General features: G+C 33.9%; 1 protein-coding gene across 1 annotated transcript in view; it reads right to left on the bottom strand.

Moving 5' to 3' along the window:
* LOC100933143 (sodium channel protein type 9 subunit alpha-like) overlaps positions 1-24,339 on the bottom strand; it is a 103,469-nt gene extending 79,130 nt beyond the window's left edge. The window contains exons 1-2 of the mRNA XM_031960533.1: positions 24,097-24,339; positions 15,727-15,852 (exon numbers count right to left, since the gene is read on the bottom strand). The gene's annotated coding sequence lies outside the window, so the exon portion shown is untranslated. The remainder of the gene's footprint in view (positions 1-15,726; positions 15,853-24,096) is intronic.
* Positions 24,340-27,076: the final 2,737 nt, after the last annotated feature.

Here is a 27,076-nt window from a genome sequence, read left to right as displayed (position 1 = left end):
CATCTGAAAGAGACCCCAAAATTAAACCCCCAAGGCATACCCTGGCTAAATTTCAGAACTATTGAACTAAGGAAAACTATTACAAACAGTCAGAAAGAAACAATTCAAATACTGAGGAGCCACAAAAAGGATTATTCAGGATCTTGCAGATTCACTTTAAAGAACTGAAGGGCAATCTGATATTTTGAACCTAATATTCTGAAAGGCAAATGAACTTGGAATGCAGCCAAGAATAACTTACCCTGCTAAACTGAGCATTTTCTATTGGGGAAGAAGATGGACATTCAATGAAACTGATGAATTCCATTTATTTTTGATCAAAAGACCAGAGCTAAACAAAAAATTTGATCTCCAAATATAGAACTCAAGAGAAGCATAAAAAGGTAAAAAGAAAAAAAAAAAACTATTGAGAACTATATTTCTGTTATGGGTATACATTGAGAGTACATATATAATCTGATTTTACTGTTATAATATAAAAAAGAAACTAGAGCTATAAAGGGAATTGTAACAGAAAAAAAGGGAAAGTGGAGATAAAATGAGGGAAACTGCATCTCAGGAAGAGGCAAAGAAAATATAATTGAGGGAAAGAAAGAAGAGTGATGAATATTGGGTTTATCTTACTCTCATCAGATTTGGCCCCTCATCTTATAGAAAAGTAGGAGGGGAAAGGGGAAAAGATAAAGGATAGGCTAAATAGAAGGGAGAAGAGAAATAGTGGGGGAAAACTATAAGAAAGGGGTAGGGTCTCTCAAGGGGAAAGGCTGCTTGAGGCAATTGTGCTCATAAGTAAAATACTGGGGAGGGGAGAAAGGGGAAAACAAAAGGGAAAAGTATAATTTGGGGTTAATAAGATGGCAGATTTAGTAGTTTTAACTGTAAATGTGAATGGGGTGAACTCTCTCATAAAACATAAGTGGGTAGCAGACTTGATTAAAAGCCAGAATCCTACAATATGTTTTTTTTTTTTTTTTTTTAATAAGAAACACATTTAAAGAAGAGCAATACACCCAAAGTAAAGGTAAAAGGCTGGAGCAGAATCTAATATGCTTCAGGTGAAGTAAAACAAACAAACAAAAAAACAACAGGGGTAGTCATCCTGATCTCAGTTCAAGCAAAAGCAAAAATTGAACTAATTAAAAGAGATAAGGAAGGAAACTATACCTTGCTAAAGGGTACCATATACAAAGAAGCAATATCAATATTAAACATATAAGCTCCAAGTGCTGTAGCATCTAAATTCTTAAACAAGAAGTTAAGAGAATTGCAAGAAGAAATATACAGCAAAACTACAATAGTGAGAGATCACAACTTTGCTCTCTCAGAACTAGATAAATCAAACCACAAAATAAATAAGAAAGATGCTAAAGAGATAAATAGAGTACTAGAAAAGCTAGATATGATAGATCTTTGGAGAAAATTGAATGAAGACAGAAAGGAGTACACTTTCTTTTTGGCAGTTCATGGAACCTATATAAAAATTGATCATATATTAGGACATACAGACTTCAAAATCAAATGCAGAAAGACAGAAATAGAAAATGCATTTTTTTTCCAGATCCCAATGCAATAAAAATTACATTCAATAAAGAGCCCAGGGGAAATAGGCCAAAAAGAAATTGGAAAGTAAATAATCTCATCCTAAAAAATGAATGGGTAAAATAGTAAATCATAGACTACATGAACTGATGCTAAGTGAAATGACTAGACCCGGAAATCATTGTACATGGCAATAACAAGATTATAAGATAATCAATTCTGATATAAGTGGCTCTTTTCAATATTGATATGATTCAGACCAGTTCTACTTGTGCAGTGATGAAGAGAGCCATCTACACCCAGAGAAAGAACCATGGGAACAGAGTGTGGAATACAACATAGCAGTCTCCCTCTCTCTCTTGTTATTTGCTTGCATTTTGTTTTTATTCTCAGTTTTTCTTTTTCTTCCTTCTTGATCTGATCTTTCTTGTGCAACAAGATAACTATATATATATAAACATATATTGGATCTATCATGTATTACAATATATTTAACATGTATTGGACTACCTGCTGGCTAGGAGAGAGGGTGAAGGGAAGGAGGGGAAAATTTGGAATAAAAGGTAATGTAAGAGTCAATGTTGGAAAAATTACTCATGCATATGCTTTGTAACTTTAATAATAATAATTTAAAAAATGCATTTGTGATTCACATGCATTCAGAATTTTTCTTCTGATATTCTCTTCTACTACTATCTGCCTCATTTACAACTAAGCTCCTTCTGTCAAGGCAAGCGAAAATGTCAATTTGATTTTTTTGCTGTTTTTCCCATCTGGTTCTTTTCACATTTCTGAATAGCTGCTTTTCCCTCTTTCTTTCTTTCTTTCATTCTTTTTGAATGAGTCAAAACAACATTCCAATATTATTAGCACAGTTTTCTTCCCACAATTAAAAGATTAGCCATCAATGAGTAACATTATTAAATAGCCTTTGCTATTTGATGGGGTAAAGTGGGAAACATTCATGTAGGAAATGTTATGTCACAGAAGGTCAAAGTATCTTTTGTAGAGATCTTATGCTGTATCATGTGAGATTAACATATTGTCACACAGCAAAACAAAGACAAATGAAAGCTATCGTGATGTAACTTGGTAACAATTCTCTACAAAAGTTGAATAATTTGCTTAGTAACAAAGTAAACGGTAACATCTGGATACATAGAAAAACAAAGTGGCACATATCTGGATGCATAGGAAAATATGCACATAAATTCCCTCAACACTGATAAACTAATCAATATGTCACAGGATTACAAACACATATCCACACATATTGCTAGAAGGGACCTTAGAAATTATCTAGTACCATTGCCTCATTAGACTAAAGAGTAAATTGAGACCCAAGTTGTTGTCAACCAGGATCACCCAGATAAAGAATGTGAAATTTAGGAACTAAATCCTGATCCTAATAATCCAATATGCTGTTCATTGCACCATGATATGGCTTCTGCTAAATTTTCTTCATTGATTATTCTTATTCCTCAAAAGTTAAATATAGCAATAGATAAAAATAATGAAATTGATATCCTTATGTGAAATTACCAAATGTATCATAAGCAAATATATGAGTTTTCCTCTGTATATGTCTCTTTTAATGTCTTCCCAAAAGTATAGTAGCAAAAAAATGTAATATTTCAGCTTCATTTTAGAAACTCAAGTTCCAAAAGGTTTAAACCAGTATTTATTTATAAGATCTATATAACAAGGTGTCCTAGGTTGGTGAGTCCCAAGAAGGATTAGGAAGATCTTTATGGATTATGGAGATCATGGAGCATCATTTTAGAATTAGAGAATTGAGGTTTTGGAAGACCTATAGTGAGGTTCATTTGGATTCATGATTTCCAGACATACAGGCTGGAAGATGAAAGAAAGGATACAGATATATGGAAAGAGTGTACTGGAGCTGATAATGAGCCTAATATGATACCATATGTAATTCTTGCATATACAACTTGTTTATGAAGTGTTCATGGAAAGGTGATATTATCTCATCATACTTATTTACAGAATATAAAATCTAGCAAAACTATGGAATTTATCTACATTGATTGACTTTTAATAACTGAAGAAGATCAGAAAAATATCAATTATATCTTAGTAGCAATTTATCATTTTACTAAGTATGTGCAAGCATATCCAACCAAAAATCAACCATTATTGCTAAGTACAGTGGTAGAAGTAATTCTCAGTGTATAAATTCCATAATAGAAATTACTCTGATAAAGGTAGAAATGTTGACAATAAGTTACTTAGGGAAATATAAGAATATAAAAGAATTATGATTGACATATTTCTATCCCCAAAGAAACTCACAACTCAAGCATGTTAATTGCACACTAAAGAACATGTTAAGAACTGATACCTCAACACACATTAAAAAATCATAACATATTTTGACATATCATATATCAACATATATATCAGAATTTAGCTGACAATCCACCAGAAATGATCCTTAAGTAATACAATACTGTTACTGATTTTTGAATCAGAGCCAAATTTATTGACAACTTATGTGTTGGAGTCTCAGAATGGAGAAAATACATATACTCATAACTTTTAAATCATTCAGCTCAGACCTCAAGAAATCCTTTCAACTAATGATAGGTTCAGCTGAGAAGATCTCTAATAGAAACAATGAGGTAATACCCAAATTCACTGTCAAGCAAATGCTAGTTTGCTGGGAGAAGTTGGTATTCAGAAAAAGGCACAAATTTGCAAATTGATTGAAAATTTCTCCATATCATATGTTGAAAGATTGATTAATTTTCCAGCTTATAAACTACTCTCAGAGATTAGTTGGGATCTTAAAAATAAACCATTGTCCATAGGAGAGATATTTTAATTTCCTCATAAGAAGAATGAAAGAAAAAACAAAGATTCTGATAATATACCACTCCCAAGTTGTAGAAATAGGACATGAGCCAAATAATGGCTTAGAAGGAGATAAATCAAATAAAGAAAGAAATTGTAATCTAGCGACTTTGTTATATTAATGAAAACTAAGAAAATTCAAAAAGATTTCTCCAGGATTACAGAGATGTTAGAAGATTTTCCTAAGATTATAGAGATCTTTGGATTACTATGTTTATTATAATTAGGAAAAAAAATTCAATTTGTTTTGAAATTTTAATGATTTTAAGGAAAGCACAAAAGACCATAGAAGGAGTCGAAAGAAAACTATGTGAATGTAAGTAACCTTAAACAAGTTACCTAAACTAATTATTCTCTCTCAAAAATGTTATTTATATTTAAACTAGATAGTACTATCAAACACCTATTTTAAATAAAAATTTAAACGTAAGTATCAAGAATAAAGATAATCATTTAAAAAGAGAAGGTAATGATATAGTAAGCAAAAGACGTAACAGATAAAAAATTCAAATGTTGCATGAATATTCTAATAATATAACCTGAGGAAAAGTTCCAGAACCTTCCCTGAATACTCTGTGAAGGACTGAAGAGAAGATAAAGAAAATATTTAAAAGAGAAATAAACAAAAAAGACTAAAGAAAAACATAGAGTTAACATGTGTAGGTTATGATCAGCACCAGAGAAGGTTAGGCTATGAAAGTGAAATCCATAGAAGTAATCTAAAATTTTTTTATGGTGGAATATTAACAACATAAATGTTTTTTATGTTGCATAATCTTCAAATAATCTCTATAATATTTTTAAAAATCTATTAGTAGGCATTTTAAAATATTTATTATGTGCTAGTCACTAGGCATCAAAAATCAAACCAATACTGTTTCTACCTTCAAATGGTTTATTTTATGAAATAGAAAAAATAGGTATACATAGCAAATGCGAGGTAACTGAGCTGAATTGCTGAATTACTACTATTACTAATAATACTATCGTATTACTACTATTAATTGAATGCTTAGATAAGGTTTAATGTAGGAAGTAAAATAAGCTCTACTTAGGATTTCATGAGGCAGAGGAAAAAAGACAATGCTTCATAATAATGGCATGGTAGATGTGGGCCCATGCAAAGGTATGGATGTGGGAGATGGTAAGTTATTTTAGAGGAACACCAACACATATAATTTGATTAAAACATAGAACCTGGAAAGATAGGTTGGGACCAGAATACCAAAGGCTTGAAAAGTCAAATAGAAGAGTGTCAATTTTATCCTTAACAGGGAGCTTTTTAAGGAGAGCATTACCAAGTTTAAACCTAAGTTTTAGGAATGTTAGTTGAACATTGTGGTGGATGCCTGGCACAAGGTAAACTTTTCTAAGGGCAAAGAAAGTAATAAGGCTGTTATAAATTGGGGAGAGAAAATTGCATTTACTTACTTTAGGAAGAAAACAATGTCATGTTCATGGCGAGGGTGAAATTTTGACCAGATTACAGACTTAAATCAGGGAACAAATTTTATTTTTTTTTTCTTTCTTCTTCTTTTTAAGTTCATAAAGTAAGCCTGGCAAACATATAACCATTCAAATAAATGCTTGCTAACCAATTTTGTGCATTCTGATATACCGATGTTCATGCTTTTTTCTTCACTCATCTCATTCTAACTTCAAAAGGTAGGAGGGTGATATGCTTATCTTGGACCTAATTTATAGCATCTTGTATTAATAAAAAAAGTAACTTATTTCATGATGGTCAGAAATGTATCAACGTGAACCAACTCTTTTATCAAGCAGTCATCTGGAAAAAGCAGTCATCTGGAAACATTGAGAAATGTTTTAATTTGAAGGAAACATTTTTATTGAGGAAACAAAGTGCTGTTCAAAATGTTAGCAAAACTCCCCAGAGCAAAGAGGAAGGAGATATTCAAAGTTCAAAGCAATAAAATGCTTTTGGAAGCAAATATCCCAAAACACTAAGTAGCTCAAACTTTTCCTTTCCTCTACTGAATGCCTAAAAGTAACAAAGGGTACTGCTGTTAGGTCACCCAGGCAGCTGGGTATTAATCAGGTGAAGTCTTTTTGTGTTTTTTAAGAAGGTCCTTATTCTCACCTTTAAACAACTATATTAACTTGAAAGATAAGAGGCCTTGATTTTTACCATATTTCCTCCTTTAAAAAATTAAATGCAAAATTCTCTTTTCAGTCCCAACTCTGGAGGTTATTTTCTTTGCATGCCTTTTTATATCTCTTCACTGTTATTATTGTTATTCTCTTCACCATTTTCCTTTTATCACCAATTTTTTAAACCATCTTAAAGATTTGGAATTGGAGCAATCTTTAATGATCACTTAGAGTAACACCATTATTTTTCAATTAAGAAGGCAAAATTTTTTTTTTCTCCAAAGTCTTATAAATGGTAATATGCCGGAGCTGTTTTTCTAAGAGTCAGAGATTTAGACTGGAACGATCCATCAAGGGCATAGAACCCAACATTTTACACTATGATCACACTGTTAGTAAAAATCTACAGCAGTATTCAATCAAAGTCTCACTGGATCTATATGGAGCCCTATTATTTCCATTATAACACAATACCATGACACTCTTCTTAACTTCTTTGACCTCAAATAAATCATATTTCACTTCAAATCATGTATCATTGACAACAAAACTACAGCATATCTTAATCCCTTTAATTACTCCTTTGCAGTTTAAATCCAGTGACAAAAACATTTGATTTTTAATCACTGTAGGAGTGAGAACTTGGTTTAAATATATTGCATACAAGTTTAAGTTTTCTAAAATAACTTTTTACGTATTTTGGTATGCTTATCTGCATGCAACCTGATTTTTTATAATTTACTTACAGGGTCTGAGAAGTTTGAACTTCCAAAAATCAAATTGAGGATTCCCTGAACAGCACAATTTCAGTTATGAGAGAAAAGTAGTAAGTATTATTATTTTTTTTTTTTTGGGGGGGGGGCTTTCTTTTTGATTAGTTGGATTGGAAAGGTCTGTTATCCATATTCACCACAAGATGGTGATATCATACAAATTTTAGGACAAAAATTTCCAGAGTAAAGCTGAAGAGACCTAAAAGTTTATCTTGGCCAATTGTTCATAACCAATTTTTTTTTTTAATGTCCTTAGGCAACCTAGTGAACTCTATTGACCTCTTCTCAAAATCAATTTTTAAAATATGTAAAATAAATTATATAGGAATCCAATTATTTTAAAATAAGTTTATTAACAATCCCTGATCTTCTCCAACTTAATGCATAGATAGGAAAATTAGGATATAAAGTATTTTGTCTAAGGTTATATAGGTAGTAAGCATCAAAAAGTAGCATTTAAACACAGATCTTCTCACTGTGATTTATTTTACTCTGCTTCCAATATCTAATGTAGTGGTTCTTAACCTGGAGCTGATGGATAACATTTTAAGGGGTCTATGAACTTGCACAAGGAAAAATTATACATATTTAATTTCATTAATCACTGAGTTCTGTTGAAATGATACACATTTTACTTTTGGCTTTTAAAAACATTATTCCGAGAAAGGATCCATCAGTTTTGCCTGACTGCTAACTAGCTCCATGACACAAAGTTTAAGAACTCTTTTTCCAACTCTATATTTTAAAAGTAACTCTTTGGGAAACATCTATTACTTAGGTAAATAGGCTACTCTTAGCAAGATTTAGAAAACAAATAAACAAAAAAATAAAAAAACCCAAACAAACCTGTCTTTGTTAATTTCCTCTTTTCTTCAGGGCTTCATAAATGTTTTGGTTCAATTTATGCTTTTCCAGCAATGCAGGCATGAGTATTTATGACTTCCTATGACTAAGAAAATTTGTCACATCACAGCCAATATAATTGGTGATGATGATGATTCTTATCTTTAAATTTGACTAAGCTGAAAATAGGCTTGTATGTTGTGAGTCATGTATTTAAAGCCTTTGCAGCTTATATAGTAATAGCCATCAAAGCAGAACTCTATATAGAACACTATATGATGAATTAAATTATTGTACAAGATGTGTGAAAATATTTTGAAATTCCTTTAGATAATACACATCCCATAAAAAAAGAGCCTGTTGGACGAGAGCTGTTTCAAGTGTATTAATGCATATTTTTAGACATACATGGAACACAGAAACATTTGTTTGAATAATTATTTTAAACCTAAGGCAGCTAGATAGGTTAGCCAATAGAGCACTGATTTGGCTGTAGGAACATCTAAGTTCAAATCTAGCTTGAAATATTTACTAGCTGGGTGATCTTTGACAAATCACTTAATATTGTTCATCTGTTTCTTAACTATAAAATGGAGATAATAATAAAATTTCCCTCCATGATTTATTTTGAAGATAAAATATTATATTTATAAAGCACTTAGTAGAGCATCTGGTACATAGTAAGCACTATATAAATTTGTTATTATTATTCAGGTATCACACAAATCACAAATCTTGCTTGGTGACTTCCTAGTCACAAAAGCAAAAATATAATTTTATTATATGGTGTTCTTAGCTTATTTAATCCATTTAAAACATAATACATGTATTTATATGATCATTTGAAAACATTGTGAAGCTACCTATTTTTGAAGACATTAAAAAACTCTAAATGGTCTTAAATCAACATTAGATCTTTATATCTCAAAGTAAGAAATATGTCTGAAGATGTGTGAGTTAAAATTTTAAGTCATTTTTACCAGTTGTAACTCATGGAAATTAAATTTGATTTACATAATATGACTTGAAGAAATAGAATTTTGGAAATTCAGTGGACTCCTTAGTATCTATGGAGCTAAAGTTTTTCAAGCACAAACCTTATACTTTGGTCACATAAACAATACAATGATACAGACAAAATAATAAATAGCAACAAACTCCAATTATGGAGTCAATGATACAGCAGCTATCCTTAATAAACAGATAAACTTGAGATCAAATCATATTTCTGATCAGAGATTTTTTATGCAATTTGGAGCTCAGAGATAGGGATCACATTTTTTAGATTTATAGTTCAAGTATATCTATTAGATTCATTATCCTTTACTCCCTTCTCAATTAATAAATTTAGGAATAGGGTTACCAAAAAGCTTATGATGTTATGCCACAGTTCTCTTTTATTGTCCTGATTTCAGTTTCCCTAATTATCCTGTTTCCCTAATTGTTCTGCCTCAGTTTATAATTGTTCTGCTCAATCCTGCAAAACCACTCCTCCCTCTTCATCAGAATATTTGATAAGGATAAAAGATCTTATATTTTAGAATATCAGAATGTCTCTCCCCATCCCAACCTACCGGAATGTCAGATACCGTCTTGTCAAGATGTCGCTCCCCATCTCTGGGATGCCTCGCCCTATTATGTCATCCCCCCTCTCCGGTGGCTTACCCCATCCTGTCAGAGTCCCTTTCCTGCTCTCAACACCCTGACTCCATCCCTGCCTCAGTCTATCCCCTGAGGCTGAGCCACTTGTATATAAGCCATTGAGAACTCACATTGTTTGCTGGATTCTTGGAGACTATAGTCTCATTCAGCCCTGGGACCAAACCATGGATCCATTTAGTCCCAGTAAATCTCTCCCTTTTAAATAAATTATTAAATACTCTCTAATCTCTATCTTGCCTCAGTTTCTCTGGCTTTACAATGAAAGTTAGCATATTCTGTCCTCCAAACAATGCCTGGTCAAAAAGAATCAATATGTAAAAGATAACAAGATCCAATATTGAAAAGCTTGATACTTTGTAGAATATGGAATAGTATGGGGTAGTAGAGAAAACATTAGAACTAGAGCTTTGAAGACTTAGATTTGAAACCTATTTCAGAAATTTGCTAAAATGCATCCTAGACGTTCTGTGTCTCAACTCATTTTGTAAAATGAAATGAGCTAAATTTAATGCCTTCTAAAGGTCTTTCCAGTTCTAAAACAATGATGTTATAATCAGATTAGGTGCCTCTGGTGTTGAGTATCACTGTATTTTCCCCAGCTCTCCTTTTGATGTGTTCATGTAAATTTACAATAAAGAAGCAACACTAAGGCCATTGGGACTTCTTCCTGTTTGCTTGATATAGTACAGAAAACAATGGAGCTGAAGAATATCTTTTATCAGTTAATCCTTCCCTTTTTAAGTGACCATTAATTCTATTCACACATGTGAATAATAATTGACCAGTAGCACATATGTCCTAGGAATTTGGAAGAATGTGGGTTCAAGTCCTGCCTCTTCTCAAATCCTAAACACATTAGTTAAATCAGGGGAATGGCAACTTATTAAACTGTCCTCAGTTAACCCACTAAGGCTATGTCACAGAAGAATTGATAATCAACTCATCATTAGTGGAGAGAATTTCCACATAGGGAATTCATAGTACCACCACTCCTAGTAAAAATGCTGCTACTACTTCTACTGCTACTATATCAACTCTTACTCCAACTGCTGCTATTGCTGCTGCTGTTGCTGCTGTTACTGCTACAACAACAACAACAGCTACTACTGTTGAGGTCTAGATTTGGGGTACCTAAATGAAATTAGGATTTAGTTAAGGTCTAGTGGCAGGTTCTGGGTACAGGGAGTCAAATGGAACTCCCCTGCAATTCCCCTGGGTTTGGCACAAGGATACGGAGGTAAATGAGGTCTAATAGCGGTGCAAGTCCCCAATAAAGGCATTTATTGGCCCGAGAGCTAGATTGATAAAAGAGATTTATTATTGGGTTTGGAAGTAAGGAGATAGGTGAAGGTAGAGTTAAGGAGTGCACCAGACAGAGGGTCCAGTGGACAGAGGGTCCTCACATGGCTAGCATGTTTGGAATCTCTGCAAAGAGGGGGTTCCCAGCGTGTCCCTGTTATAATAGGAGATTTAGCTAGAGGGGCTTTTGGGTGTAACCCCAAAGTTGGCTCAGATCCAAGTGGGGCTTGGACAGGTCCGGATCTTCTATTGGAATAAAAAGGAAGCAAGATTTGTGAGTTAAAGGGTAATTACATTAACTAGGAGGGGGTGGGAATCTAGAAAGGAATCTTTCCCACATCACTACTACTACTATTACAGTAGAATGTTTTTACCATTTAGTTTGCACAACTTAACACTTAATATTGATTTCTGGTTCCCACAACATATTCCTTCATGTAGAATGTTTCTTATAACTTTCAGGACAACTTTAATCTCTGAGCATAAAACTGAACTAAGACTTTTGGGACCTACTGCATGTAAAGATGTGTTTGCTAGTTAGTATTTTTATATATGAAAATGCTATGTATCCTTTTTGAATGTGAAAATATTAACATGTTGCTATTAGAAAATATATATAAGTATATATGAAAATAAACAAAACAAACAAACAGATAAATAAATATAGCCATGTCCCCAACTTTAGGATGTTTGTACACTATTTCAATTTGTACAGCTTTCTCTTCCAACATCTATGGTTTCTGAAATCTCTGTCTTCAAATACAAACTATACCAGTGGGCAAAAACTTTAAAGGAAGCTACAATCCACTTATCAAAGGCTCTACTGTTTTTGCCTGGAAGCAGGAGCCATAAAAAAACAAACAAAAACAAAACAAAACAAAACAAAATACAAAACCAACAACAACAACAACAAAAACCTAGAGAAAAAAAACAAAGCTCTATTCTGGTCTCAGACCTAAGGGCTAGGAATGAAGGGATGGTTACAGGAAATCATTTCAATTCAATTCAATTGAATGCAAATGCTGTTTGAAATGAATTGCCTAAAGTCACAATTCCTTCTTTGGGCAGTGTGTTTCAGAAAATACTAGGAATGAATAAATCCCCAAAGATGGCTATTTCAGTCCCTGAGCCAATAAGGCAGAATAAAAGAATTTAAAAGTAATAGTAATAATAAGGCAAGTGAGTGAGAGTGACCGGGGGTGGTGGTGGTGGTGAAATTGTGTTTCCTTTAATCTGTAAAATTATCACTCTGAAATTGTGTCCCTTTTTGATCTGAGAAATCAGGGTCAGTTTTTCTAGCAAAGCTGACTTCTCATCCAAAAAATAAACTTCCATTTTTGCCACCTAAAACTCTTCAGGTTTATGAATTCTTTCACAAAAAAATCTGTACCTCTGTTCAAAAGGGGATTTCCACAACTTTCTGACTGCCACTAGAACCCATCAAGAGGATGTGTGTGAGTGGACAAGTTCAGAAATATGTAAATAGCAGTGACAGAATGATTCAGCCCTCACAGTGAAGTTGGCTGAGCATAGTCAGCAGAGCATCGACCTAAGATCTTCCTCTATTATCTCAGCTGTATCAAGAATAAAAGAGTATATGTGTATACACAAAGATACACACATACCATATATGTATAAGTATATATAATTTTAATAAAGTATATATTTCTCCAGATATCTGTTTATATATTTATTTCACTATTTTTTGCCAATCCCAAGTAATATCAGAAACACCTGGATCTCAGTAGGATGGAATTGTCATCAACATGCTGACAGAGTGATTTTATCCCCCTCATGGGCAAATTTGGCTGACTATAAGTCCATTCCCATCAGACATCTGGTTTATCAGCAATGAATCTGGGACCAATCTTTTGAATTATTGAGTTACAAAGTGTCGATGCAAGTGTTGCAAAAATAATGAGGCCTACTCAATAACAATAACTCCAAAAAAATCTGTTTAGAAAAAACAAAAAAATATATTATTTATAAATCTATTTGCATTCATTTTGTAATGAGGAAAAATATTAATATTGTACTATATGTAATTTATAAGTAAGCATATTGATATTGAAGGGAAAAGTTCAAACTTTTTTCTGGTAGAAATTGTTGTTTATTCATTTTTTCAGTCACATCCACCTCTTTGTGATTCCATTTGGGGTTTTCTTGGCAAAAATATTGAAGTGGTTTACCATTTCCTTCTCCAGATCATTTTACAGATGAGGAAACTAGGACCAATAAGGTTAAGTAACTTGCCCAGAGTCACATAATTATTACTAATCTGAAGAATGATTTAATCTCAGGAATTTTTGTTTTCTTCATTACAGGCTGAACACTCTAGTTTCAATGCCACCTAGCTGGCAAAATACTTTTGATAGAAATAGATAATTTGGATAGATGGTATGGAGATCACTTATTTAGCACACCTATGAGGGATGAGACCTTATTTATAGATCTATGATAGCATTGCAGAAGCACTAGGAAAAATTGAAGAAACTTACATGTCTGTGCTTTGGAGCCGTAATTAGATATAGATAAGATAATTTTTAAAATTCATTTTTCCAATGAATCCCATTAAGATTTTACATGTGATTATTTATATGTTCTGTTTCTGGCAAATTTAATAAGCTGGGGAGAGACAAAGAACATTCACTCCTCCAGTATCACAAAATAAACTCCCAAGCCCTAATACAATATATTATTTTTTTTCCTTTTTAAAAGCTTTTTATTTTCAAAACATATTCATAAATAATTTTCAACATTCACCCTTGCAAATCCTTGTGTTTCAATTTTTTTCCCTCCCTCTCTTACCCTCCTCCTCTAAATGGCAAGCAATCCCATAAATGTTAAACATATCATGCTGCTCAAGAAAAATCACATCAAAAAGAGAAAAAAAATGAGAAAGAAAACAAATTGCAAGCAAAGTACAATAAAAAAAGTGAAAATACTATGCTGTGATCCATACTCAATTCTCACAGTCCTCTCCCTGGGTACAGGTGGCTCTTTTCATCAAAAGACCATTGGAACTGGCCTGAATCACCTCACTGTTAAAAGAGCCACATCTGTCAGAATTGATCAGCATATAATCTTGCTGCTTCTGTGTACAATGTTCTTCAGGTTCTACTCACTTTACTCAGCATCAGTTCATATAAGTCTCTCCTAGCTTCTCTAAAATCATCATGCTGATCATTTCTTATAGAACAATAATGTTCCATAACATTCATATACCATAACTTATTTAGCCACTTACCAACTATGGGCATCCACTCAGTTTTCCAGTTCCTTGCCACTACAAAAAGGGCTGCTATAAACATCTTTGCCCTTTGCCCTTTTTTAATGAGGACCATTTGCTCTAAGGTTATAAATTGTCAATGTGAGACTCAAGATGAAGGGGAGATCAGACTTCCTGGCTCCTAACTCCTTCTGCCCTCAAGAATTTATGGCACTACCTGACTCTGGCTTCCAGTTTTCCCCCATCCTGCTAGAACCAAATTTAGGGTCCTGAAACTTGCTACTCTCAGTGTTTTGACTCTGCCCCTACCTTGGTCTACCCCTGTAGCTGAGCCATGTGGGTATATATGTCATTGAGAACTTACATTCACCATTGGCTACTTTGAGACAAGAGTTCTGTCCAGTCAATTATACTCTACAATTAATAAAATATTAAAAACTCTCTAATCTCTATCTTGCCTCAGTTTCTCTGGCATTACATGAGGAAAGAAAAATTTGAACTTCAAGCACATTAATTTATTAACCAATGCATGCCAATTGTCTAACAAATGGGGACCAGTAAATTTTCTCAGCTTTGACATTGGGCACAGAATACTGGGACAGTTTTCATGTTGGACACAGAATACTGGGGGTGATACTTTTATGCATCAAAACCACTTTTCAAATAAGACCAATTAATTAAAGCAAATGATTAACCAATATACAATTTTAGGCAATCTTATTTCTAATTGGAGGAAAGATTAAGGACTTTCCAAGTGGGGAGGAGAAGCACTAACAGGTACAATTCCCTAGAATCAGAATAAGAGGTGTCCCACTACCCCCAGGCATCTGTTAACAAAGGAGCATTGGGAACAACATGTGATTGGGCCACTTGGAGCTGGTCTTCAAATGATACTTGTGACTTGTTTGTGATGATGTTTGATTGTGAGAAAACTCTTTTCATTAATTTTCAGATGTGACTGGATTTTTGACCAGCATATTGCAGGTCTTTAGTTAAAGGTGTCTAAGCAAGAAATAGAGGAGATCCAGATTTCCAGACATGCAGGTATTGGTCAAAGAATACAATAAAGTTTTCTCACAATTCCCATAATTGAATAGTTTTCTTACAAAACAGATATTGTACTAGAGCCATAATTGAATAGAAAGAGGAACTAACTCCAGAATTGAGTCACAAGATGGAATCCTTATGGTTCAACCAAATCCTAGTACCACTCTCTTCTATAATCTCTTCAATTCCCTCAGAGGAGAGTTGTCTGAATGTTTGGAAGGTATAGAATATGTATGGCAGTCATTCCCTACTCTTATCTAACTTAAGGTTTAATAGGATTTATGATAGCAACAGAAATTATAATTCAGACATTAAAATGCAGTATTAAACATACTTCTGATTGCTTACATGTTGGATACTAGCAGGCTCTGATCAAACCATATCAATGCATGTAAACACCAGCTGCAGAATAAATGGCCTCAGTAGAATGGCATTCAAAGCAGGTCAAGCAGACAGATTCTAGAAACAGACAGGCTGGGAATGAAGAAAGAGAGAAAAGAATGTTCCTTTTGCTTCTTACAAAACAACTGTCACACAGCCAGGGACCAAAAGAGCTCTCTTGAGACCCCATCAGCTTGGAATTTCCCTCTCTTTCTATTCCTTAACTGCTGCCTTGAATTGTCTAACACTCCTTTATTCCCTTCTCACTGTACTCCATCTGGGGTTCTGTAAGGTATATCTGAACTAGTATCTCAGAGTGGGGGAGGTTGGGGCAAATCCCCAGGGCTACTTCTTATAGTTCCCCTTCCTTTCAGACACAGACTTGTTCTCTTCTGGTAATGACCCTAGTCTGGTATCCCCTCCTCCAATCTCTAATTTTTCTTCCAGAATCCCTACCACATCCTATGGAAGTTAAGGGGAGTGGGCTGCAGATTTCACCACATGTTCTGAGATTGATTTTTTTCTTAGAAATATAGATAAATCTTTTCCAAGGGCCACATTCAGCATCTATGGACAACTTCATGAAACTATGTAATTGGGGGAGGGGGAAGTAAAATGAAAAAAAGCAAGAGAGAGAGAAAGTTATTATGAGAGGAAGCATTGTAATAGATTTTTAACTCTTTGGTTATCTCTCATTATTGCTTTTCCTAAAGATAACACTGTTAGAATCCTAGTGTTAACTCAATGGAATTGATAGAAACAATGCTTATTGGTTTACACATTAGAGTTAATCTTTACAAGGTGTTAAGTCACTAGAATTGATAGAAACAATGTTTACACCTTTAAGAGAGTTTATACACTGGCTCACACATTGGAGTTCACAAGTTGGGAGATATTCAAGTTTACATCTCCCACAATTCCATTCTCTCAGAAAAGGAGTCAACCTTTGGGTTCACACCTTTAAGAGATCATATATAAGAAGCTCTCAGGCTCAGGGAGAGTCAGTGGGGAGATTGAAAAGCCAGAGACTGCAGTTGGGCAAAATGAAGGATTTGGAAGAGGAGAGGCTGAAGTTGGCAGAGGCAGAGGCAAAGGACTAGCAACAAGAGCTCTCAGAACCAAGGAAAGCTTACCAGGCTATTTTGGAAGAGACAATAAAAGATTGGATTTTAACTCCTGGCTGTCTTTGAGGTGATTATTGATCTAAACTGACACTAAGGCTGCCTCCAGAAACCTCCCCAAGAAACCTGCTCCCAAAGAACGATCATATTATACAAAAGAAGAGAACACTACATAACACTTCTTCATGGATCTGAGAGACTGAAAAAATAAATACATTTTTCAGTTTCATAGTGGGCCAAAGAAGATAAAAACTCTGATTTGAGTCAATAGGAGGTGACAATGCATAGAAAATCAACCAGTTTATTCCAAGCTAGTTTATTAGGGCTATTAGGTGGCACAATGGTTAGAATGTCTTAAGTGGAGTCAGAAAGATTCATTTTCCTGAATTGAAATCTGATCTCAGATACTTATTCAAACCCTGGGAAGTTACTTAAACATGTTTGCCTTACTTTCCTCATTGGTAAAATGAACTGGAGAGAGAAATGGCAAACCATTTCAGTATCCCTATCAGGAAAACTTCAAATGAGGTCACACACACTGAAAAATGACTGAAATAAAAACAAAAACAAAGTCTTCCTGGGGTGCTTGGAAGAGAAACAAAAAGATTATGGGATAGCGATTATCCAATGTCATCAAAGAGTAGATACTACCAAAAAAGAGCCCCAGATGAGGAGTTGGAGGAACTGACAAAAATCTATCAGACACTTTTAATCCATGTCACTTTGAATAACTGACTCATCCACAAACTAAAGGGGTTGTACTGACCTTTAGAATTCATTACACCTATAAAGATATGATTCTATGAAACTTTTTACATAAGTCACCTGCTACTTAAAATAAATTACTGAGAATATTGCTTTTACATCAACTACATTTCCCAATACATACTTCCCCATTTCCAGAGAACCATTTCTTTTGATAGAGTTTAATACTGTTAACCATTACACCAACAAATCTGAATATGTATATGCATATACATATGTTATATATGTATAAATCTACATCATTGAGCATTCACTTATTAGAAAACTATGACAAGTGTTGGAGAGGTACAGAGATTATGTGGAAATCAGTTAATGTTCTCATCTAGTTTAATGTCTAGTAGAAGATATGATAGTAACAGAGACAGCTGTAATTCAGATATCAAAATATAGGATACAGTTAGTATCATGTATGTATGCATACACACACACACACACACACACACACACACATATATATATATATATACACACACACACACATACACATACATTGCCTGTATGTTTCTCTTGATATGGATGTGGTAAGTGTGTGTGTGTGTGTGTGTGTGTGTGTGTTATTTTGCATCTTTGATTTATCTGTTTTTAAGGAACTCCTAGAAAAGAAAACTACCATTAGCTATGAAGGTAGATACCTTCCTTGTACCTTATAGGCTTAGAGAACTAACTACAACACTGAGAATGCCTTGTCCAAGGCACCATAAGCAGTATATGTCTGAGATAAGACTTGAACCTGGGTCTGAAGGCTGACCTTGTAACTATTACACTTCCTCTTACATGGTGGATCGTCAAAAATATCAAAAGTACTGATTAAATCATACTATAAATTTGATTTAACAATTTTATGTTCAAGAGAAGCATAATATAGGATGGAAAATAAGTAAAGATCAGTGAATAGCCAATGTGTTGGATTGACATTGATTCAACGTGTAGAAGAAAACCTACATTGAATGGAAAGTTTATGGAGAATTTGTAAGAGGCCAAGAGTTGAAGAAGATGATGAGGGATGAAAATTTTCATCATTGGAGATAAAGTGTGAGTGCTATTCACCCACATTGATGACATCGCGGATGTATTGAAATAGACTTATAAGCATTCTAGAACTAAATGAGAACTTAGAGATTATCTCATTCAATTCATTTATTTCATAGATGAAGTAACTATCATTGAGGAGGATATCTCTAAATTCACAAAGAATGTTAATGCCTTGGGAAGTCTAAAGGGGAGGGAAAGTTTTATGGGTAGTACCCAAGTGATAATTCATTTGTAAGACATATGATAAGGCCCATAAATTGTAATTCAGGGAGAACATGTAATAAGAAAAATCAGGATTGGGCAATATAATGTCAATAATGATTGATGAAATTGGTGAAAATATTATAAAATCACATTTGTTAGAAGTTCTAGCAAAATCTCATAGAAGTTCTATGAGATAGAAAAAAAAGGGAAAAGGAACTTTTCTAAATTCAGAAGAACAATGGAAAAACTATTTTAACTATTTTAACTTTTAGACTGTTTGAGGAAATAGTCAAATATAAAGTTCATTTAAAACTTTTAAGTTCCTTCCAGAAAGATATTAATTGGTAGTGGAAGTAAAATGGTGTTTTAAAATAGTGTTTATTATGTAACTTATTTTTCCTTGAATATCCTTTCTAGTTCTGCTGTACCACACTGACTCTCAAAATTTCAAAAGGATCTTCATTGCTTCAAGACAATCATTTTACTTCTCCTTAATCATTGTTCCTTAGGACCCCATATAAAAGCTGTTCAATAGTTCCTCTCATATATCATACCCCAAGATTTTCCCATATTCTTAGTCAAAATACTGAGAAAGTATTTACTATGAGCTACTTCTTCTCTTGAACTTTTCATCTCAAAAATTTTTAATGTCATCCCTTTTCTCTCCTCTTTTACTCAAGTCTTTTATTGACCTGTCTTGCAAAAGCTAAACTCTATAATTATATCCTAAGTCTTGTTCTCCCCCATTTCATTTGGCAAATCTTTCTAAATATCCCTTTTCTCTTTCTAACCATAATCTCTCCCTGACTACTAACTTATTTGCTTCTGTCTACATAAGCATATCAGTTCTTTCCCACTCTTAAAACAAACAAAAACAAAAACCTCAATTGATGCTGTGATTGCCACAAGCTATTTTCCATATCTTTCCTCATTTTTTTAAGCCAAACAATTAGAAAAATCTGACTCTCCTTTTCTCTTCTCATGTCTTCCCCTTGTTTTATCTTCAAGCCTTTGCACTCTGAGTTTGGACTTCATCATTCTATTTAAATCTGCTCTCTTCTAAAGTAAGAGATCCTAAATGTCCAAAGCCATTGATTTTTTTCTCAATCTTCAGTTTTATTCTATATTCTCTGTTATCTGGTACTACTTTCTCTTGGTTATCCTGATACCTGTCTTACTAATCCTTTTAAGTACTCTTTGGTAGTTCATCATTCATATCATCCATATCACTGTGGGTGAACTCCAAAGTACTTATCAAAGTAAAAAATCAATTGTTGGCCAACAATTTTCCATCAATCAGAATATGGAAATATGGAAAACATTTTCAGGCTGAAATAAGATCTTTCTAGTTCTTCATATTGTAACAAAGCAAAATTGGAACTGGAGGCACTGGAGCATTGGTTAAAATTCTAATCTCTAACGTATTGCATGTGTAACCTATAACAGGTCATCAAATCTTCTGCGCTTTCCTCAATTACAAAATGATGCCACTGAACTAGGTGATCTTTAAGACTCCTTCTAACTTAGGTCTTTTGTTCTTACCATTTAGAAATGATAATATCAAAAAGAAATTTGCAGACCATCTAGCAAATGTTAGCTCTTTGTTTGGAAGGGCTCTTTGAAGCCATTTACTCCAACTACTCACAGAAATCTGAATGGGTGATTCAACAATATCTGTTTGACCACCTCCACTGATAAGGGATTCACATCTTAAAAGACAATACATTCCCTTTTGAGAGAATTCTATAGATTGTTCTTTTTTATTGGATCTTTTCTTCTGGACAAGAGTGGTGGGTGCTTAGGATTTCACATAAAACCAGAAAATTTAGAGAATAGCCTAGGGAATTAAGAGGGTAAATAATTTATATGTCACATAGTGAGGAGAGATGGATCAGAACTTGAAACCAGGTCTTTCTGACTCACAATCCAAATTTTTTTTAACCACCACACTATGGGACAATTGTCTATGGATAGTGTGGCAGGTGTGAAGTCAGGAAGGCTCATCTTCATGAGATCAAATATGACCTCAGATCATATTAATTGTGTGATCCTGGAAAAGTCATTTAATACTTTTTGCCTCAGTTTCCTCATCTGTAAAGTGAAGTAGAGAAGGAAATAGCAAACCAAAAGCACAAAAAGGTTCATGAAGAATCCAACATGATTGAAAAACAACATCATGGTATTTTTCTCCCAAGTTAACAATTAGCTCCAGATGATTTTCACTAACATAGTTCTGTCCTTTAGAAAGACACTTATTTAAGCTCATATTTATGTCTGACTATATACCCTCAAATATTTTAAGATAGTTAACTGGCTACTTCCAAATATTAATTTCTCTCCATTAAACATAGACAATGACTTCATCAAATTCTCATATGAATCTATATAAAGTTTTCCCAGTATGATTATCCTTTTCTTATTTTACAGTTATATCTGACTCTTCATGATCTTTTTATTGCTAAAGATACTGAGTGATTTGCCACTTCTTTCTTCAGTTCACATTTCAGATATGGAATTGAGGCAAACAAATTAAGTAACCAATCCAGGGTCACACAGTTAGTAAATGATAGAGGACTACCTGGACAATCATCAATAACACCTTCACTTAGACTGAATTTGAAGCTGTTTTTGTACAATTCTTTTTGGGGGGTACAATTCTTTAAAGAGAATTTACCAAAGTGAGCTAGGAAACACTTTCAGTATGATTCCTTGTTGAGAGTTCCCCCCCCCCACACCTACCCCAAAAAGATCAGAACACTGAAACCAGAAAAAAAATCAGTCCAAGAACAACATGAGTGGAAGGGTCATTCATAGCTTCAATGTAAGCTAGTCATTAAGTTCCAAATGAATAAGCCCTAAGTCAGGCACAACTGTGAGCTAGAGATAAAAACAGATGAAAGAATCTGAAAGAATTGACTTAAGTCATATTTGAACTCGGGGAGATGAGTTTTCCTGACTCCAGGCTCAGCACACTGTCCAGCACCCACCTAGCTTTTCTAGACACATTCTAGGGAACTGAAAACAGCTTCTACCAATGAACTTTCACATTCTAACCCTAAGGGATATTTTTACTTTTAATCTCCCGCCAGAAATCTCCTAGAAAACTACTGCTCTAGACACGATTCACACACACACACACACACACACACACGCACACACACTCCCAGATTACTTAACAACAACAATAACAACAACAAACAACTAGGAAAACTACAAACGACCAGGGAGAAAGTTTTAACATTAAAACAAATGAGAGTATTTTTTTCATCCTTTGTTTTTGTCTTTTCATCAACTAGCACATTGTCTATTTCATTACTAAACACATAATAAATGTTTGTTGATTGATTAATAGGATAAAGGAGGTAAGTGATACAGTGGAAAGGGTTCTGACTCTTGTCATCAAAAGATTCCGCTTCTGATGTTTCCCACTTATACCATTTCCCACTTATACCAGTGTATATGGTATAGTACATACCATATAAGTTTCCCACTTATATCTAATAACCCATTTGGGTTAGTCACTTATCTTCCCTGAGTTTCAATTTTCCACATCTGTAAAATGAAGGGATTGAAATTTACAGTCTCATTTAATTCTAAGTTTAGGATTCTTCAAAACCAGTGAAGTTTAAAAAGGCATGGGGATTTTCACCAGAGAATTTTTTCTAAGCTTTCTCACTCTAGAAACTTTCCTCTAATTTTTGACCCATTTCTATTTCTGGACCAGTAGCTTGGAACTCTTTCTGGATCATTATTCCTTCATTTTTTCTATTTCTGGCTTACACCTATGCCTTATCTAGGACTCATCTATTTGAAACTTAATGATTACTTTACAATGCCGCTGTGGCTGAGACTCCCACTCATGTTGTTTTGGGGCCAATTTTTTTTTCTAGCTTCAGTGTTCTGTTCCCCCCTGGAAATTTTTACCAAGGAATCAGACTGTGTTTCCTAGCTCACTTCAGAAAATTATCTTTAAAGGACTGTATACAAAAATTATTTCACATTCAGTCCAAATGAAGCTGCTATTGATGAGATATAGGATATCTATATAGTTCTTTCTAGAAATCATTAGTTCTGTGGGTACATGGAACATAAAAAAATTTAGAATGATCCCAATACTTTCTCCAAACCTGTTAAGTCAGCATTTCATCTTTTTCTATGTTTGGGTTCTTCTGTTTGCTCATAGTCTCTTTTTTATAATAGTTTTTTTATTTTTCAAAATACATGCAAAGATAATTTTCATCATTAAACTTTATTTATTTATTTATTTTTTTGTTGTTGTTGCTGAGGCAATTGGGGTTAAGTGATGTGGCCAGGGTTGCACAGCTAGTAAGTGTTAAGTATTAGAGTCCAGATTTGAACTCAGGTTCTCCTGACCTCAGGACTGGTGCTCTATCCACTGCATTGTCTAGCTGCCCCACATCATTCCCTCTTGCAAAAACTTGTGTTCCAAATTTTTCTCCTTCCTTTCTCCCCCCCACTCCCCTAGACACCAAGTAATTCAACATAAGTTAAACATGTACAATTCTTCTAAACATATTTCCCTATTTATAATTCTGAAAAATAAAAATCAGATTAAAAGTGAAAAAATGAGAAAGAAAAAAAAAAAAACCCAAGCAAACAACAACAATAAAAAGGGAAAATACTGCATTGTGATCCATATATAGTCCCCATAAGTTCTCTCTCTGGATGATGATGGCTCTCTCAATTGGAATTTTGCCCATAATATCATTACTATGATTTGTGTTTCCATCCCATAAAGGAAGCATGTTTCCCCTAGAATACTATTTCATAACATAACTGTATTGCATTATCTTTAATGGGTACAAATAATAGAGCAAAATTCCACTAAAATCGGAAGAGGTTTCTTTCATTACATGGATTCAATTTATCAATGACATCTTAAAATATAGTGATGCCAGAACTGAAGACAAAACTCCAAATGAATTCAAATTCTGCTTCTCTTGATGTAGTCTAATATTGAATTATTGTGTTTTTTATATTATTCTGTTCTATTCTATTGAATTAGTGTTTTTTCCTGCCCCATCAAACTATTTACTTACATTAGACTTGTAATCAGCTAAATTTGCTAAATCCTTTCTACAAAAAATGCTAATATTTGTGCCTCTCAAGATTTCATCTTATTCATTTTTACCCACATTCAATCCTGAAAATTCTTCCCATTCAGAACTGAAAGAGTAAGAGATAAAGCACTTACTTGCTATAATATTCTGGATAATAGTTAGCCACTTCCAAATGAATAAATCTAGCTTGGGAAGACACTGGTTTAGATTTTTTCTCCTTCTGGGTCTCTTTCCCCACTGTTCCCTCTCTTTCTTTCTCTCTGCTGTGGTCGCTTGACAGGAGCTTGGGTCTGGGGACTGAGAGATGCAGCCATCCAGCTGGTAATCAAAAGAAGTCAGCTCTTCTCTGCTGAGTATGAAACAACAGCTGATGCAGGCTGCTCAGCCTTTCTAATAGAGCCCCGCCCTCCTGTGGGCAGCAACTTTTCTAATTCCTTGTCCTTCACCTTTCAAATGGTCCCTGAATTTCAAGATCTTCTCCTTCCCATCCCTGTCTTCAGGACAGTGGCTGTAAAGAGGACAGTAATAGTTAATAGTTCTTGGTAGTACTGAAGACCCTCTAAATAGTTGGGGAATGCCAGGGGGGACACGCCACTTAGAGGAACTGGGACTTCAAAAGCAGCATGAGACACTTTTACTGTCAGAATCTATTTCTTTCAGATAATGGGGCACCTAGTATAGAATGCTTGTGAGCTTGATCAGCCAATAAATATTATTAAACAATAATCAGACATTGGTTTTTGTTGTTGTTGTTGATTTGTTTTGATTTTCCCCAGTTTTCACATAAAATGAACTGGGATGGTCTCAGGACCTTTAGATTCATCTTATCTTTTTAGCATCCCAATTGGTCCATGTATTCCAGCCTCTCAAAAGGATTAAGAAGCCCTAACTATAAAGATAATTTGTTTTAATGAAGAAATTTATTCCATTAAAATTTATCCAATTATTTCCCCTAGGTTTTCTCTTCCTGAGTCAGCCCTCTAATCACTTAGTTGCAGGCCACATGAAGTAATTAAATTAGCTCCAGGAGAAGTAAAAACTATCTGTGGTCATGAAACTATTAAAGTTGAAGAGGCATTGTTCCCAATAGATAAGAAATTCAGTTTCATTCCTCTGTTGGAGAAGGGATGGACAAAGGTGAGGGTAAAAAAAGACCATATAATGTGGAAAATATTTTCAATCTGTCCTACTGTTTTTAGACTCCCTAATTAACTACAAAGAGGTTGATCATCTAAATTCTCTTAAAATGTGGCATCTAGGATTGTCACCTGATTTTTTTTTATCCTTTCAAACATTGTGACTTTCTTCTTCATTCCATTTCCAACATATTATTTTGAATTCTTTTAACTATTTTATTTACATTTTATATATCCATTTGAAGTTGTAAATGCTTGTCATTTGACACTATTGCTGTAAATGATTTCAGATACTTCTCCAAAGCTGCTTTCTATTGAATCACTTTCTAGATTTCTGAGCAAGATTTCTTTGAAGCAGATATAGTTTGTGTTCTTGAATTCACTGGACCCTACTGTGTTTGTTTACTTGAAGATCTTGTCTGTTTATTGTGTTTCTGTTTTGTTCAGTGCTAAATAATTGTTGATGACTGTTGCTTTGTAATCTAATTTAAAACCTGATATTTACCTGTCACATTTATTTTTTAGGTTTTTTTTTCCTTTGTGAGTTTTTTACTGTGTTGTTCAAAATGAATTTTGTTGTTACAGTATTTGTCTAGTTCTATAAGGCATTGCTTTATTATTACTGTATCATCCGTGTTTTGAGATTGCCTTTTGTGCCTGAATTATATTTTCCTTTACATCTGGTGTTTTGCTAGTTTTTCTCCTGAAGTTTACTTCTTTTGTCATGAGTGTCTTTGCAAGTTTACCTTTTAGGAAGTTAGGTATTTCACAAAAAAATTTTGTTGCTCTTCCCTACTTTTAGGACCTGAACTTCATATTTCCCTTGGGTATGAAATATATAACTTTTGAGTTCCCTTTATCTCAATATGATCATATAATGATTTCACTACCATTAGTTTTTCCTTAACCATCTGAGTTAAGTAACCTCAATGATAGCTCAGGTATGGAGAACTTAGTATGGAAGTCCCATACTCTCTAGATAACTTTATCCTTTAGAGTTTCTCATTTCTCCCCATCTCTAGATCTTTTCATTTCCCTCATAAAACTGTACAAATTCAATGTATTTCCTGGTTAAGAGGTTTTGAGTGAAGGTGAGGCTGAGTCATAGCCTCAAAAATGCAGAATCAAAATCACTGCAACTGAAATTTGAAATGTATATCTTCTTTACCGAAGTATAAACTGGGATGGATTTCATTGACTGGTTCTTTCATATACCTTATTTTCTTTAGTTACTTAAGAGGGTTTTATATTGTGTGGAGGTATTATCTATCTTGTTGAAAATTAATTTTTTAAAAATTTGTATATTTTATTTTTTAAAATTATTTCTCCCAGTTACTTATGAAAAAACATATATTTGTTTGGATATGTACATTCATTTTTTAAAATTTTTTTGCTGAGGCCTTTGGGGTTAAGTGACTTGCCCAGGGTCACAAAGCTAGGAAGTGTTAAGAGTCTGAGGTCAGATTTGAACTCAGGTCCTTCTAACTTCAAAGCTGGTGCTCTATCCACTGTGCCACCTAGCTGCCCTGTGTACATTCATTTTTAACATATTTCTTTATGAATCATGTTGGGAGAGAAAAATCAGAACAAAAGGGAAAAAAATCACGAGTGAAAAAAAAAACAGAAGAAAAAGAAAAAAAAAACGGCACATTAGTATGTGCTGATTTATATTCAGTCTCTACAATTCTCTCTCTGGATATGGATGATATTCTCCATCCAAAGTTCATTAGGATTACCTTGAATTACTGAACCACTGAGGAAAAAAAAAAACAAGTCTGTCATAGCTGATCAATACACAATCTTGCTCTTGCTGTGTACAATGTTTTCCTGGTTCTGCTTATTTTGCTCAGCATCAGTTCATGAAAATCTTTCCAGGTCTTTCTAAAATTAGCCTGTTCATCATTTTTAATAGAAAAATAGATTACATTACTTTCAATGACCATAATTTATTCAGCCTTTCCCAAATGATGGGCATGCA

The sequence above is a fragment of the Sarcophilus harrisii genome, chromosome 3, assembly GCF_902635505.1.
Source record: "Sarcophilus harrisii chromosome 3, mSarHar1.11, whole genome shotgun sequence".
NCBI lineage: Eukaryota > Metazoa > Chordata > Mammalia > Dasyuromorphia > Dasyuridae > Sarcophilus > Sarcophilus harrisii.
The sequence above is the reverse complement of the archived record's forward strand: the minus strand, read 5'-3'. Positions and strand labels throughout refer to the sequence as shown.